This window comes from Leguminivora glycinivorella, chromosome 10, assembly GCF_023078275.1.
Source record: "Leguminivora glycinivorella isolate SPB_JAAS2020 chromosome 10, LegGlyc_1.1, whole genome shotgun sequence".
NCBI classification, from domain to species: domain Eukaryota; kingdom Metazoa; phylum Arthropoda; class Insecta; order Lepidoptera; family Tortricidae; genus Leguminivora; species Leguminivora glycinivorella.
Genome location: NC_062980.1, coordinates 10,421,345 through 10,436,360, shown reverse-complemented (window position 1 = coordinate 10,436,360; position 15,016 = coordinate 10,421,345).

The following is a 15,016-nucleotide window of genomic DNA, read 5'->3' as shown; positions in this document are numbered from 1 at the left end:
TTTTTAACCCACGAGAAGTAAAATACATTTGCACCCGAGTGTTAACACAAAACTTTTCCCCTCACTATAGCGGGGAAACTACAACGCAAAAAATGCGTTTATCACTGCTTCCAGTAGGTCCACAGGTGGTAAATCATCATTATTACTAGATTCACCTACTTTTATCAATTTTAAAGCAGTTAATTTGACTTTATTCTAGGTCAAATTACTTTACCCACTAGTGGATAAAATGCGTTTTTACCCGCTGGTATTAAAGGACAAAACACGTGTTTCCGAGCTAGTGAGGGGAAAATATATTGACGGTTTTTAGGTAAATGTGACTTACAGGTTATACTCGTAGTAGGTACTCTTAAGTTAGCTACAAAGTAAAAGCTGTATAATTCAAGTTAAAAATCAAAAATATCAAGATCATTAAGATTTTTGAATATTAATTTATCAAATGCAAGTAATAGCCGGAAAAGGTTCCTAAATAGAGCAGCCTAAATAACAGTTCTTATAAGGTAAATCAGTGCTAGTATGTATGTAAATAGTTGACATTCCGTATGCAATATGATTTATACGGCAACGAGCTTAATTGAAGCCAGTACCTAAGTTTATTTTTTATGTTGCTAAGCTCATTTTACCTTGATTCTAATACGATACCTATTATTCTCAATCAATTGGTAGTCACACGATTTAAAGCTAAAGATATCCTCATTGCTGCTGAATATAATTGAACACACGTGCATTACAGTTTACTTTGACATAGAGTTAATAAATATAATATTTTGATTTCTATATAGTGCAAGCAGATTTCCAATGAGAGATTTTCCAATGGTTTACGCCTGCTACTTCCATCTTGGTTAGATGCTGTCTTCATTCGATCTTGCATCCACCCTACGAGATGCCAGATGATCGTTTGCCCGATTACGTTCGTCAGATGTCTTTGGCCGATAACATTTGAGTTATTGTATCACTGTTGAAAATAGATCTGCGTGAACTTCCTCGGGCGCCGATACCGCTTCGTAAACCTTCTCACGTGGTATTGTTTTTATTATCCCTCCGAACCACCGGTATCGGCTTACCTACTGATAACGATACGTTAGATACGTGTGTATTATTGATAAATAAGGACTCGTATTAGCTAAGCCAGCCGTCGTCGGCAGCAGCCACGCTCTACGGCGCAACAACATCGCTATGTCAATTGCGATATATGTCCTCCAATGCTTAATGCTTCATTGCGTTCTAATGAATCGGCTTACCGGGTCACAGGAGCACGATTAACATGTAAAGAGTGATGCATCAGAAGGTTCGTCTTGGGTGAGTCGGTTTGTTTTGATGAGGTTAGGTCGGGAAGACTTACCGGCGGGCCTGGTGGTGCGGCGCGCGGGCTCGTCCTCGCGCAGGTCGGGCGCGTGTCGGCGCGCGGCGGCCGGCGGAGCCAGCGCCGCCAGCGCCAGCACCAGCACGGCGGGCAGCATCACGCCGCACTGCTCGCACTAGTATCTCGTATCGGCCTCTTCGCTCCCGGCGAGCGACCGAGCTCACTATTTTCGCCGCGCGCGGAGTCGGTGCAGCGAGCGTTCGGATCGAGCGGAGGTTCGCGACTAGCGGGCGTCGTCGTGGCGCGACGGCTGAGCCGGACTGAGACGAGCGCGCGATTTCCCGGCTGACGCGGCGAGGGGGCCGGCGGCCGTGGTCGCGGAAAACGCGCGGCCCACCGCGGCCCGGGCGGCGGGCGGGGAAAATGCAACCGCCATCCGCCCCCCGCCCGCGCCCACTCCCGCATTCTGCGTCTGCGCCGCCGCCGCTACTGCACCGCGCTTATCCTCTACAATTAACACTTCACTCATTCATCTCTTATTATACATACTACTTTATATCTTAAATAAGTAAATAAATATTTCGTATATCGTCATACCTGACTCATAGCGGTAAGGTGTTTTTCATGGTGTGCTTTAAAAAAATACACAGGTATACAATCATTTAACATATAAAAACACACAAGGTAACTATTCGTCACTAATATCCCAGTCTACTTGTAAAATATCATGTCGCAGTGGATGTTTAATATTATTTAATCCTGGTTAAACATGCGTATAATTAATTGTAGGTGTTTAGATGTATTATTATATCTATCGCGTTCGTCTCATAACGCGTACGTCAAACACGTCAGTCAGCATGTTTGCCACACCTCTTATTACGAGTTTATGTCCCTCAGAAAATTAACTACCTACCTATTGAAGAGCGACGAGTAATTTTTACGTAAACATAAATAGAGAACGCTGAAGTGGACATAAATACTTAACAGTAATAACTGTAATTGTTACTAATAATAAAAAAATGGGTTCAAAGTAGATAAACGACTATATACTTTAATTTTAAAAAATAAGAGGAAAACGAACGGTCAAATAGAAATGCCGCAGGAGATAGCTATGCGAGGCATGATAAAAAATAAAATGAAAAATTTGAATAAAACTAACTATAAGTGGTATCGTTTGTTATGGCTAGGGCGTCCAGCCAAATCCCCAGATTAATAAAATAATGCATTAGGTCAATACGGGTAAGTGTGTCAAATTGGCCTTGTTGAAACAATGATCAGTGTTTATTGAGAACTCATACAACGTTGACCTCTAACCGTGAGTAGCAAGTAGCAAAAGTATGAACTCGCAGAAACACCTGTGTCAATGAACAATGACAGGTACACTTACCCGTATCAACCTTATTATTATTTTGTATGTAAATTATGTTTTAATACAAATAAATAAATTATTCTCATAAACGGGAAAACCCTCGAGTCAGCTTATTACGATAATCAAGATAATTATTTTAAACAAAGTGGAAAAATAGGATACGATCATTTTTTGAATCATAAAACAACGAGCAAATGTGAGGCATATTACGCATAATTGAGGGTTCCAAACGAGACTAAAAAAACAATGAAATATCGTCACTACTTTTAAAAAAACCGGCCAAGAGCGTGTCGGGCCACGCTCAGTGTAGGGTTCCGTAGTTTTCCGTATTTTTCTCAAAAACTACTGAACCTATCAAGTTCAAAACAATTTTCCTAGAAAGTATTCATAAAGTTCTACTTTAGTGATTTTTTTCATATTTTTTAAACATATGGTTCAAAAGTTAGAGGGGGGGGGACGCACTTTTTTTTCCTTTAGGAGCGATTATTTCCGAAACTATTAATATTATCAAAAAACCGGCCAAGAGCGTGTCGGGCCACGCTCAGTGGTAGGGTTCCGTAGTTTTTCGTATTTTTCTCAAAAACTACTGAACCTATCAAGTTCAAAATAATTTTCCTAGAAAGTCTTTATAAAGTTGTACTTTTGTGATTTTTTTCATATTTTTTAAACATATGGTTCAAAAGTTAGAGGGGGGGGACGCACTTTTTTCCTTTAGGAGCGATTATTTCCGAAAATATTAATATTCTCAAAAAACGATCTTAGTAAACCCTAATTTATTTTTAAATACCTATCCAACAATATATCACACGTTGGGGTTGGAATAAAAAAAATATCAGCTCCCACTTTACATGTAGGGGGGGTACCCTAATAAAACATTTTTTTTCCATTTCTTTATTTTTGCACTTTGTTGGCGTGATTGATATACATATTGGTACCAAATTTCAGCTTTCTAGTGCTAACGGTTACTGAGATTATCCGCGGACGGACGGACGGACGGACGGACGGACGGACAGACAGACATGGCGAAACTATAAGGGTTCCTAGTTGACTACGGAACCCTAAAAACGATATCAGTAAACCCTTATTCATTTTTTAATACCTATCCAACGATATTGGGACCGTGCGCGACGACACGCCACGTGACAGGTGACCATTATGGACAATATTGTCGCCGCTGTTAAGCGAGAAGTAAGTAAAAATTGTGAAAAAATTAATGAAATCTTGTGTTATTTTACTATATTAGACAATTTTGGACGACGGTGGTTACAACATTATCGCCAATAACATTAAAATTGTTGTTTTCAGTGAGAAATTAACAAACTGGTGACTAAAACGGGGTTTCGTGCCATCGCTCACGAAATCATTTTCCAACCTAAGACGATGAATAAAGACAAGAAATTGGTGCTAGCTGGGCATTTTCTAGAGATCTTTTTTACACCATTTGTACCTATGTGCAATAAAGTATAAATAAATCATTGGCTTTTGAAATAGTTGATCAGTTCACTGCTATCCTGTCATTTTCATAGGCTAACTATAACTATAGGTATTATAAGTATCATTGCAGGGTACAGGGTTTATTGTAAAATAAAAACAAACTAGCTATAATAACGTTTAATTATAATATACATTACATAAACTTGTTTCATTTACTTGAAAATATTGGAGGTTTACCAGATATCACATCAAATACAATCATGAATGCGATGAAATAAGTTCTCAGGAATTTTATTTAAAATGTGATAAGCCTTCAGTGGATGGACTGCTTCTGCTTCTGTTGTTCTCGTGCTCCTTCTTCCCATTGAAACCGTCCGTTTCGATTTGTAAACAGGAGCACAGATGAGGAAACAAATAAAATTATTTCCGAACATAACTGGGATTGGCTTCCACGTCGGCTTTTCTACCTCCAATAAAATTTGCACTATAAATTCACCGTAAATTCAATTCAATACTTGTATCAAATGATTACGCACTTTAAGTAAAACTTCAGAGATTGGACGACACTTTTCTTCTTACGGCAACTATTCACTTAAACGGTGGTTTCGTTTCCACCACATATAGCTAGTTGACTGACTAAAAAAATCTGTCAATGAAAAGAAAATTGTAGTATGTATGGAACAGACACTGCGTTTTATTATTGAGGAACAGCCTGATATAGCTTTCTGACAAAGCACAGACATATTATTAAAGCATGAACAAAAATATATGACTGCGCGCCATGTTGCGGAATTTCATTAGAACTATTTTCTTCATACTATATTGAACTGTCACCCCATACATCAGAATAACAGCGCCCTCCTGACAATAGTCATATTTCTGGCCAGGCTTTAATAACAGATGGACAAGTAATCGTACCAAGTAGTCATATTTAGTCTGTTAGAACTTAGAGTCAGACCAAGCTAAGTTAGCAACGATTTTGATAGCCCCGCCAGCTCAAGGGTTAAGTATCTAAACATCGTAATTTCACAAATTTGATGATCCAACTAGCAATTCTATCAAAATCACTCCAATTTACATTATTTACTGAGACTTTATTAAGTGTGTTTTCCGATATTGGTTCGGTAATGTGAAAGCGCACTAAGGATCGGTTGCACTAAACCGCCCGTGACCGAATTTAACATTCGCAATTTTTTTGTACGGGAATTTCCAAAGAATTGCGTGATGTGACGTTGACTGAGGTTGATGCAATTCAAGTACGGAACTCTAAACGTGGCGCCATAAAATTCGCAATAACATTTATCGTTTGTAAACATTCGTGGCTAGCGGTGACAGAATAATTGTGCTCTAATGTGCGACACAGGATTCTTAGAAGGTAATAAAGTTATCAACAGCTTTTAAACAAACTAATAAAGCTGCTATAAAAGTACGAGTATGATATTTGAAAATTTCCCAACATAAATTGTAATTTAATTTTTGCCAACGTTTATTTGACGACCAGTCTGGCCTAGCGCGTGGGTCACTAACGCTGCCTGCTAAGCCGCGGTCCCGGGTTCGAATCCCGGTAAGAGCATTTATTTGTGTGATGAGCACAGATATTTGTTCCTGAGTCATGGATGTTTTCTATGTATATATGTATTTGTATATTAATGTATATCGTTGTCTGAGTACCCACAACAGAAGCCTTCTTGAGCTTACCATGTGTCTCAGTCAATATGTGTAAGAATGTTCTATAATATTTATTTATTTATTTAAACTTACTTTTTAGGGTTCCTTACTCTGAAAAAGCTACGGTACTTTCGTACATATCTCAACGACGATCTGTCATATGCGTAAAAACTTAGCTCCATCTTAGATCCAATATGTACTTCTACCTATGTAAAACACAAAGTACCAAAGTAATCCTATTAGGGCCCCGTTTTTAAAACAACGAAAATACGGTACGTGTCTTATCTACCTGTCTATAAATTAATATGTTTCGTAATAAAATAATAATTATGGGATAGTACGGAACTCACAATAGCCCTCATGAATATAATGTTTTTTTATCTAGAGTAAATTCCCTAAATATGGACTAGTCACATAATATGGACTATGGCAATTATTCGCTAGATGTCGCTGTTATCGTAGTGAAGTTAGTAGCATTCGATGCCCTGGCGTCGCCCCGCTCCGCCAGTCGATTGCAGCGAAGCTACATGTCCGCTCGTGTCAGTGATCGCCATTTTGAAATTATAAGCACATTTGATGTAATTTTTGGGTGAATTTTGTAAGATTATTACTGCTTTATTTACGGTCGCTTATTCTTGAATCTCAATATTTTAGAAACGTTGATTTGTTAGTAAATGTTCTTGATTTAATGTGTAATTGCACGTCATACCTATAATTTTTGAAAAATGTTTAACGTTCAAATGCCACTGGTTCTTATTATGGACCAATGGTGAGGTTTCAAATATGGTCTAGTGGTCCATATTATGAGGGGTTAAAAAAACATATTTATTTGTCATTTAAGACTATTTACATTAACAAGTTCCTCACATATTTTTGCAAACTTATATCACACTAAAAGTATCGTGGTCCATATTTTGTACCCCCAGTCCGAATTAAATACCCAGTACCTAGTCCATATTAAGCTCTTCTTTTGTAGCACTTAATTTTGAGACATTTTATAAAAACAAAAATATTCTTAGAGGATTTGCTTTTTGGATGCAATTTTAGCATAAGATATAATCACTAGATAGTTTCTCGACTGATTAACTTTAATTACACTTGTCTAACTTCAAAGTTCTGCGTTTTATTTCATTAATCCTTATGGTAGTCCATATTTAGGGAATTTACTCTAATTTTTATAAATGATGTTGTTTTCTTCTACAAATAATCTCTGAAAATTTGTATAAATGAGATAATACTATAGAAACTGATTATATCGCGTATAATGAATTTACAATTCATCAGTTTCCATAGTTTTATTTCATGAGCAACTATCGCGGTAACGGAAGACAATATTAGTATAAATGATTTTTTTTTTCGGGGCAGTATGATTTAAAAGACTAAATCATAGATTTGACATGGCGGCGTATTGTAATTGAAATCAAAATGTATGAATTCACGACACAGTTATACCTACTTTATCAGTAGGCCTAGCACATGATGGCCGCGGGAGTATGTCGCCGCGAGATAGATGCCACGTCTTCTTCTAACTGTATTAATGACATAAGGACTAGTCTAATACTCCCGCGGCCAATATAGAAATAATATAGTATTAGTGTGTCGCGCCCGCGCCAATCCATGCAAAGAAAAATACGAGTGAAATGCACGGTACCACAGATTATCAATATAGTATTTTATGCAACAGGCGTTTAAAGGAGGTCAAAAAAGACGAGTGGCGTGGGTAACGCCACGCCACGAGTATTTTTTGACTCAGTTAAACACCGTTGCATGCAATACTTTTTCTACGACCATGCACTTACTTTTGAATAGTTTTCTAGAATAACTTTCGTGAAATTCGCACTGTTTCCTATAAGTATTTTGACTTGTCGTATGCGTGGGTGCGCGGGGCGCCGGCCGGGGGCGGGCATCTTTTATGTAGGGTTTTAACGATCTATGCACGACACGGTAAATGACGAATAACAACACGGGAGTAGAAAAAGTTACTAACGTAAGTGCGTTTTCACATTATCCGATCCGATATCGGATGTCGGCAGGATTTCAAAGGCAAAAATCAAAGATGGCGGCTTAAATGGATCGGATAATGTGAAAACGCACTAACAGATCCTTCACTTGCCCGCAAATCGACAAATACCTACGCTTTATTTTACTAATAATCTTTTTCTTAAGCTCTCTATCCCTGCCTCACCGCACTGGGTTTATGACTAACTCTTTTGCTGTCCAGGCGAGCCGTCTCTGGAATTCACTCTCTCAGTATTAGACAAGCCCCAAGCAAGTTAGCTTTCAAGCGGGTACTACATCAGTATCTGCTGAACAAGAGTTCGAGTAGCATCCATCAATATATATTTGCGAATATATATCAATTATATAGTAAGTATATTTATTTATGTTTGCATATATTTATATTTATGTATTATATTAGTATTTTATGAAGTTAATCAGTTGTTTTCGATTATTCTACCATTGTCATTTTTCCTTCTCCTTGCACCATTTGTACGTCTCTGTTTAGCCCGATGGTTGACTGGTAGAGAATGCCATTAGGCATTAAGTCCGTCATTTGTACATTTTTGTTTTATTTGTGCAATAAAGTTTAAATAAATAAATAATATATTTAAGTAATATGTTACTACGTAAAACTCGGAGGACTAGTAGGTACGTGCCACGCGACTACACAGGCGGGCGCGTGGCGCCTCTCGGCCACTTGCTACCTCGAGGCAATTGCTAGCGGGTAGGTACTTAACGAACAACCGCGAGCGAGTGACGTAGGCCTGACGATACTAAATTTGATCAGTTAGATAAGTGTTCATTCGAATTGGCCTGTGTGGTTGTAGCGGACCCTTAGTCCGCCGCTATAGTTATTGCGAGCTACGAAAGTAGCTACGAATGCTACGCGCTACGCTAACATTCACTGGTTTGCATTTTCCTTTTCCCAGTAAATCTACCTACTTGTGCAACATATACATTCATTAATTAATTAGGTAAGGTACAGCGCAGCGGGGTAAATTTCGACTGGCCTGGATTTTGGCCATTATTACACTATGATGTTGAGTTCTACATGTATCCACTGAACACACCTACCATATATATTATAACCGGTGGACACTCGATTTAATAATGCAAACATTGTAAAACATGGAAAAAATGGACCAGTTTCATTTGTCCCCCAGTCAAGATTTGCCCCGCTGTATCTTACGTAAAAAGTTTAGTGCTTTAAGGGTTGTTGTTTGAACCTAAGTAGCTCTAAAGTATTAGAAAAAACAGATTTTCTTATTAAAATGACGTGGGTAGATTTTGCTTTTACAACCTGTAACATATCTTTAATTAAGGTTACCTATTAATTAAGGTAGGGTTCCGTATCTTAATTTAGTCATCTTGTTTTTCACACATTAAAATTATTTTATTATTATGCCCAACATATTCGCAATTTCACGTATTACCAATATCTCTCAGAAAAATAAAATAAAAGTAGGAAGTAGCAGGTATTTAATGTAACCTATTCTATTTAAAGTCTAGGTCAAGTGGAACATCGTTAGAAAGACCTCAAATTGTATAAATTAAAACAATTTTTTATAAAAAAAAATACATTTTCCTCAACATTCTTTTTTTTTCCAAAACAAAAAATGTTTTGGTACGGAGCCCTAAAAATACCGCCCCCTTATCTCCGAAGTTAACCAACGAAAAATTATGAATATTTTACGAAACATTGGTCGTACCTATGCTAAATATTACAGGAAAAATAAAATCATGTCTGTATTTTGAATTTTTTTTTTTATTAACAAAAACTTTTCAAATTTTAACTTTCAATTTAATATAATATGTATCGTTGTTGAAATGAATACGAGATTTTACGTAAAATATCTTCTTTCAATTAAAATTAAAACTACGATTTCCGGAGGTTAACATTATAAAGAATTATCCCTGAAAATAAACCAACATACTATACAGGGGCGGTTACCATGACGTGCTAAAGCCGTTCAGTTTAGGTTGAGAGAGAGGGACGGAGCTATGTAACTGCTATAGCTGTGTCCCTTTCTCTCAACCTAAACTGAACGGCTTTAGTACGTCATGGTAACCCCCCTGGTCGCGCAAATTAGTTAGCGAATTCACCGAGAGATGGCGCTATACCACAGAATATATAATAGTACAAGTACAGAAGGCCCACTACTTTGATGTTCACGAAATGCCGCCTTTATAAATGCCTACAAAATTCTAACAAAGAAACGAGCCGCACTTGCGCAGCGTCGGAGGATAGGGTTGCCTATAGATTACAACGAATTAATATTCAGATAAAATTTTATTCTATATCATATTTAAGTCTTAGGTACTTTCTAGGTATACAGTATTTATATATTTTTGTTTAATCCCTAACATCACAAGGCTTATTGAACTTTTCCGTGGGACTTAATCATTAATAGATGTGTAAAATTGTCTTATTTATTCATGATGACATTTAACTAAGCATTATTAGCCATTCCACACGCCGACATCGCATATAAACCTTAATAAAAACTCGCGACGTAAAGTAACAATAAAAAGTGCGAACGTGCGTTCCGTGAGAACGCGCGCCACCCCTGACTATATAGGCCGCGAACTCGCGGCCGCCAGCATGTACTTGTAGCGCGGCGATAGAATCGCAGAGTGAGCCACCCCTGGCTATACACAATAATACTCTTAGTACACACTGTCTTTAAAGTTATCTGAGAAACTTATTTTAACTTAGATTATTTTAACTATTGAAAGTTTGCACGGAACCCTCGGTGGGCGAGTCCGACTCGCATATGGCCGGTTTTTATGGTTCCGTACCAAAAAAGTACAAAAGGAACCCTTATGGCGACGCTCTGTCCGTCTGTCATACAAGGCGACAACAGTTAATTGTGAAACAATACCACAGTATAATAAAGAGTACCTACTATTATACAGTATGGCCGCTCCCGCTCCCCGCTGAAAGTGCCGCCCATCCCCTCTCGGTTACTTCACAGTTACCTCCTGTCAAAAACGCGAGTCGACCTGTCATATTTGACTCATCTCAAGCATAGTACGCGTTCACCTACACGAGCATAGCCTGTGTGCTAGGAAAGCGCCTCTTTCATATATTTGATCGACAGTGTCCGAGCCTCTGAGGTGTGACAATACTGAGTACCTACAGCCCGCCATATTCGTGGCCTATGTAAAAGTATAATCAAAGGCGCCGAAACTCAAAATTTCTTTACCCTGATCGAGGGCTCAGTCCTGTTCCTGTCCAAAGACCCGGTACACCATTTCTAAAGACAAGAAATTAAAAAATAGTTTAATTTGCAAGGAGCGGTCGATGGAAGAGTACGAATCGCACTTGACCAGGTTGCCAATGGATGGTACAATGGTACAACGCAACGATTAGGTACAAAGATATAGTTTTATTAATTACGCGCAGTTGGTGTGCTCAATTCAATGCTCAGTGTGATATACTAGGCACCTACGAGACCTTTATAATTGAAAATAAGTAAAAGGTGCCGTCTGTGAAGACCGGTCTGTTTAAGCTTACTGGGGCTGTTATAACTTAGTAACTTTAATTCAAATTTTTATTAAATTAGGACACTTTGTTTGGTTGTCGTTTGTTTCCTTTCTTTTAGTGAATATTTATATATGATTTTGACTCTTGGAGACCATATACATCTCTAAGGAGAATTAGATTAAGTATACATTTTATCTTTAGTTGTGACATTTAGAGTCGTTTGCACCTCTAAAGTAATTTTAGACTTTTTTGTATTTGTACTTTTTATATTTAGTGTAGTTCTTGGTTGTAATTCGACATTTAGAGACCTTCTACATCTCTAATTAATTGTATAGAGTTAACTTTAGTTAGAACTTAGAATTAGTATATAATAGTATCAATTGTAATTTCAATTCAATTTTAAATATTTTCTAAATATGTGACGTGTATTTGCTGAATAAATTATTTTGATTTTTGATTTTGATTTTGACGTCCTTTTTTCTGTCGCTCATAATTTTGATCTTTTCGGCGCCAAATCAAGCATAACAGCTGCCACTGAGACTTCGATGAATTTTAACTTTATCTATAAGCACGTAAGTGTATGTTGCTCTGTGGTCTGTGATGGAATTATCGGTCATTGTCGTTGAAACTGCGGTGCCAATATCTACACTACACCTTTGGAGTGGAGTGGAACAGGTTAAAAACAGCATTTTGCCGTCTTTCACAGATTTCGAAATTGTTCTATTGCGATGTGCTTCTTAGACTTGCGTATAGATAGCAAGTAAGCCTGTCATGGTTCATTTAATGTCAATTTACTTTCCCAAAAATCTGATCGAACCTTAAGCCGAACTCCTAAGGCGCGTATGTCGCAAGGTTCCAAAAGGATTAAAACTAACCATAATACTTACGGTGTATCACTTACATTTTCAAAGTGTCAAAAGGGTATCTACGTGTTGGCGTCTGCTCCGCGCACGTCTTCCAAAGGTCCAGATTCCAATGGCGTCCGTGATGCGAAAGTCATACTTACAAGCTTACAACATTCACGCCAGATTGTTCATCGCCGATTTTATCTTGAAGATCCAATCGTCAAAACTCGCAGAAAAATGCAATTTAGTTAGTCTTAATAAATGTAAAAAGTATTGAAATCCTTTTTATAGGCCTAAGTGGCCGAGTTATGTAATTATGCTAAATAATTAACATAATTATTACACTTAAATTACTGATACTAAAAACGCCTTGGCAACTAGGTATCTGTGCGATCAATCTCTAATTAATAAAAACAATTAGTGGTTCATTATAATCATTACAGTTGTTTGGCTATATTATAGATATTACTATCATTTTAGTATCTGGGACATAAATCAAAGTCTTGTCAACACAAATCGTACTCAGGCAAACAAATTAAGATTTTGATAGCATGTTTTATTACCCTAGAATTCAAGATGGCGGACATTTTCCAAAATGGCGGCCGCATATTTTTAAAAATTTATAGAATCGTAACGGCTGCACCGATTTTGATGGTTGAGGTGTCTATCGCATCGTATTGAAGCGTTAATTAATATAAAAAATTAAAGTCATAAAAAATTAAGATGGCGGCCGAATAATAAGAAAAATATGAAAATTTCAAACTATTTTTTTTCATTCTCGTGCAATTTACCAATAAATTTTCTATGATATGGTCACATTTTTATGTATTTAAATTAAACCTGATAATATTATCTACATAATAAAATAAAAATCATGAAAATCCGTTGAGTAGTTTTTGAACTATACTCATTTGAAATGGAGCGCGCGGATTTGAAAGACGTTTTCGCACGTGATGTAAACAATTTTGGAATCATAACGGCTGCACCGATTTTAATGGTTGGGGTAGCTATCAGTTTGTATTAAAACATTTATTTATATAAAAATTAAAATCATTTAAAAAATAAAGATGGCGGCCGAATAATTAAAAAAATATGAAATTTTCATTTTTTTTTTATTCTCACGAAATTTACAAACAGTTTTTCTACCATATACGGTCACATTTTTATTTTTTTTAATAAAATCTAATATAAACATCTGCAAAATAAAACAAAAAACATTAAAATCCGTTCAGTAGTTTTTGAACTATACGCATTGAAAATGAAGCGCGCGGGTTTGAAAGACGTCTTTGCACTTGATATGTGATGCATCGTTTCGTTTGGTACCGCTACACACGCAAGACTGATTATTTATTTTGGTCATAACTTACTATATTACTATTCAGAAACAATGTTTTTAGTATTTATATACGTTATTAGTTTTTTATTCCGAGTTTAGGTATATTTAGATAACCCCCGTAAACTTGACCATCACATAATTTGTATTTTAATACGTAAAAGAACTTAAATGCACATAACATAACATTTGTATTAATAGCAATTGTCCTTTCCGAGGACTCCAGAGATAATTTTCGACAACTTAGGGGGCTTCAGAAATATCTATGTATAAAATAACTTGTTTTCTGCGACAAGGAGCGTATGTTTTTGTAGTGCTGGCGATGTTGGTGGGATGCTGGTTATTAATTTTGGTTGGAAAAAGTTCCAAACGCACCAAGTTAACCGATAAATGTTGAGTCTGCGGATCAAGTTTTCAAGCATGGCCATTATTCCTCCAGGAATACACTGTTCAGCATGACAACCAACAATACTTTTTCCAGAAACTATAGCCTGTTGATGTTATAAGTGTGGTGATTTTTTTTTCTAAACAATTTACTTCCTCAGAGAACATTTGCTCTGCTATTTCAGGGTAAACCATAGGAACGTAACCGGAAGAAGCTGATAGCCTCATTGTACCTCGCCCAAAAGATATGGCGGAACAGGGACTCACGCGTATCATCACATCTTCCGATACAGATGTCTTGGTATTTAAATAAAAATCACTGGAGTCTTCGGGTGAAGGATAGACGTAAAGTCAGTGGCCAGATTCGGGTTTGGACCTAGCTTAGAGCCTCGCAAGGCCTCATGTGAGACCTCGAGTGAGTTCAGGGTGGTAACGGATGCTAGAGTGTCCCATGCCCTTCGTTGAGTTTATCTCGCAGTTTGTAGCCGTGGAGGCTTTCAAGGCGTTACGTGCGAGATCGGACGTGATGTAAATGGAGGCAGGAATGACGGCAAAACGACACTTTTCGAGTGCCTCAGCCGCCAAACCATACCGGTAAACAGGCCTGAGTCCATGCTTGCTCACTAAAATATGTGTTAAGAACGGTCCCAATTTGGCATTTAAGCATGTGATCTATGGAGCTAATTATATTGGGAAATTTCCAATTCTTATCTATTATATTTTCTTAAGACTTCAAATGAGAATAACCTACCGGAGTATAAGCCTTAAGGTACTACTGCTATTCGTGGTTTTTACGCTTTTACGTCTGATACGTTAAGTTAAGTTATACCAGCTTTGATAGAAACATCGCAGTAACTACAAAGTCTTCCTGGAGGAATAATCGCTATGCTTGAAAAGTTCACTCCAGTTCAACTTGGTGAGCAAGAAACTGTTTACTACCGAAAATAAATTAGTACCTAACCAACATCGGCAGCACTCCGTGTCGTATAATAACGCCCCATATTCTGGATATTACTTCTGTGCCTATGCCATCATCCTGGGGTTGGAAGACGTACAATGATAGTTGGGTACTGCAGTGGTCTGAAAACAGGGAGATATGGTATGAATATGTATACTTGGACAATTGCGGTTGTGAAAAAGGCTGCGAAACAATACGCTGTACGTGTTGTGGGTCTACCCTGCGCGGCGCAAT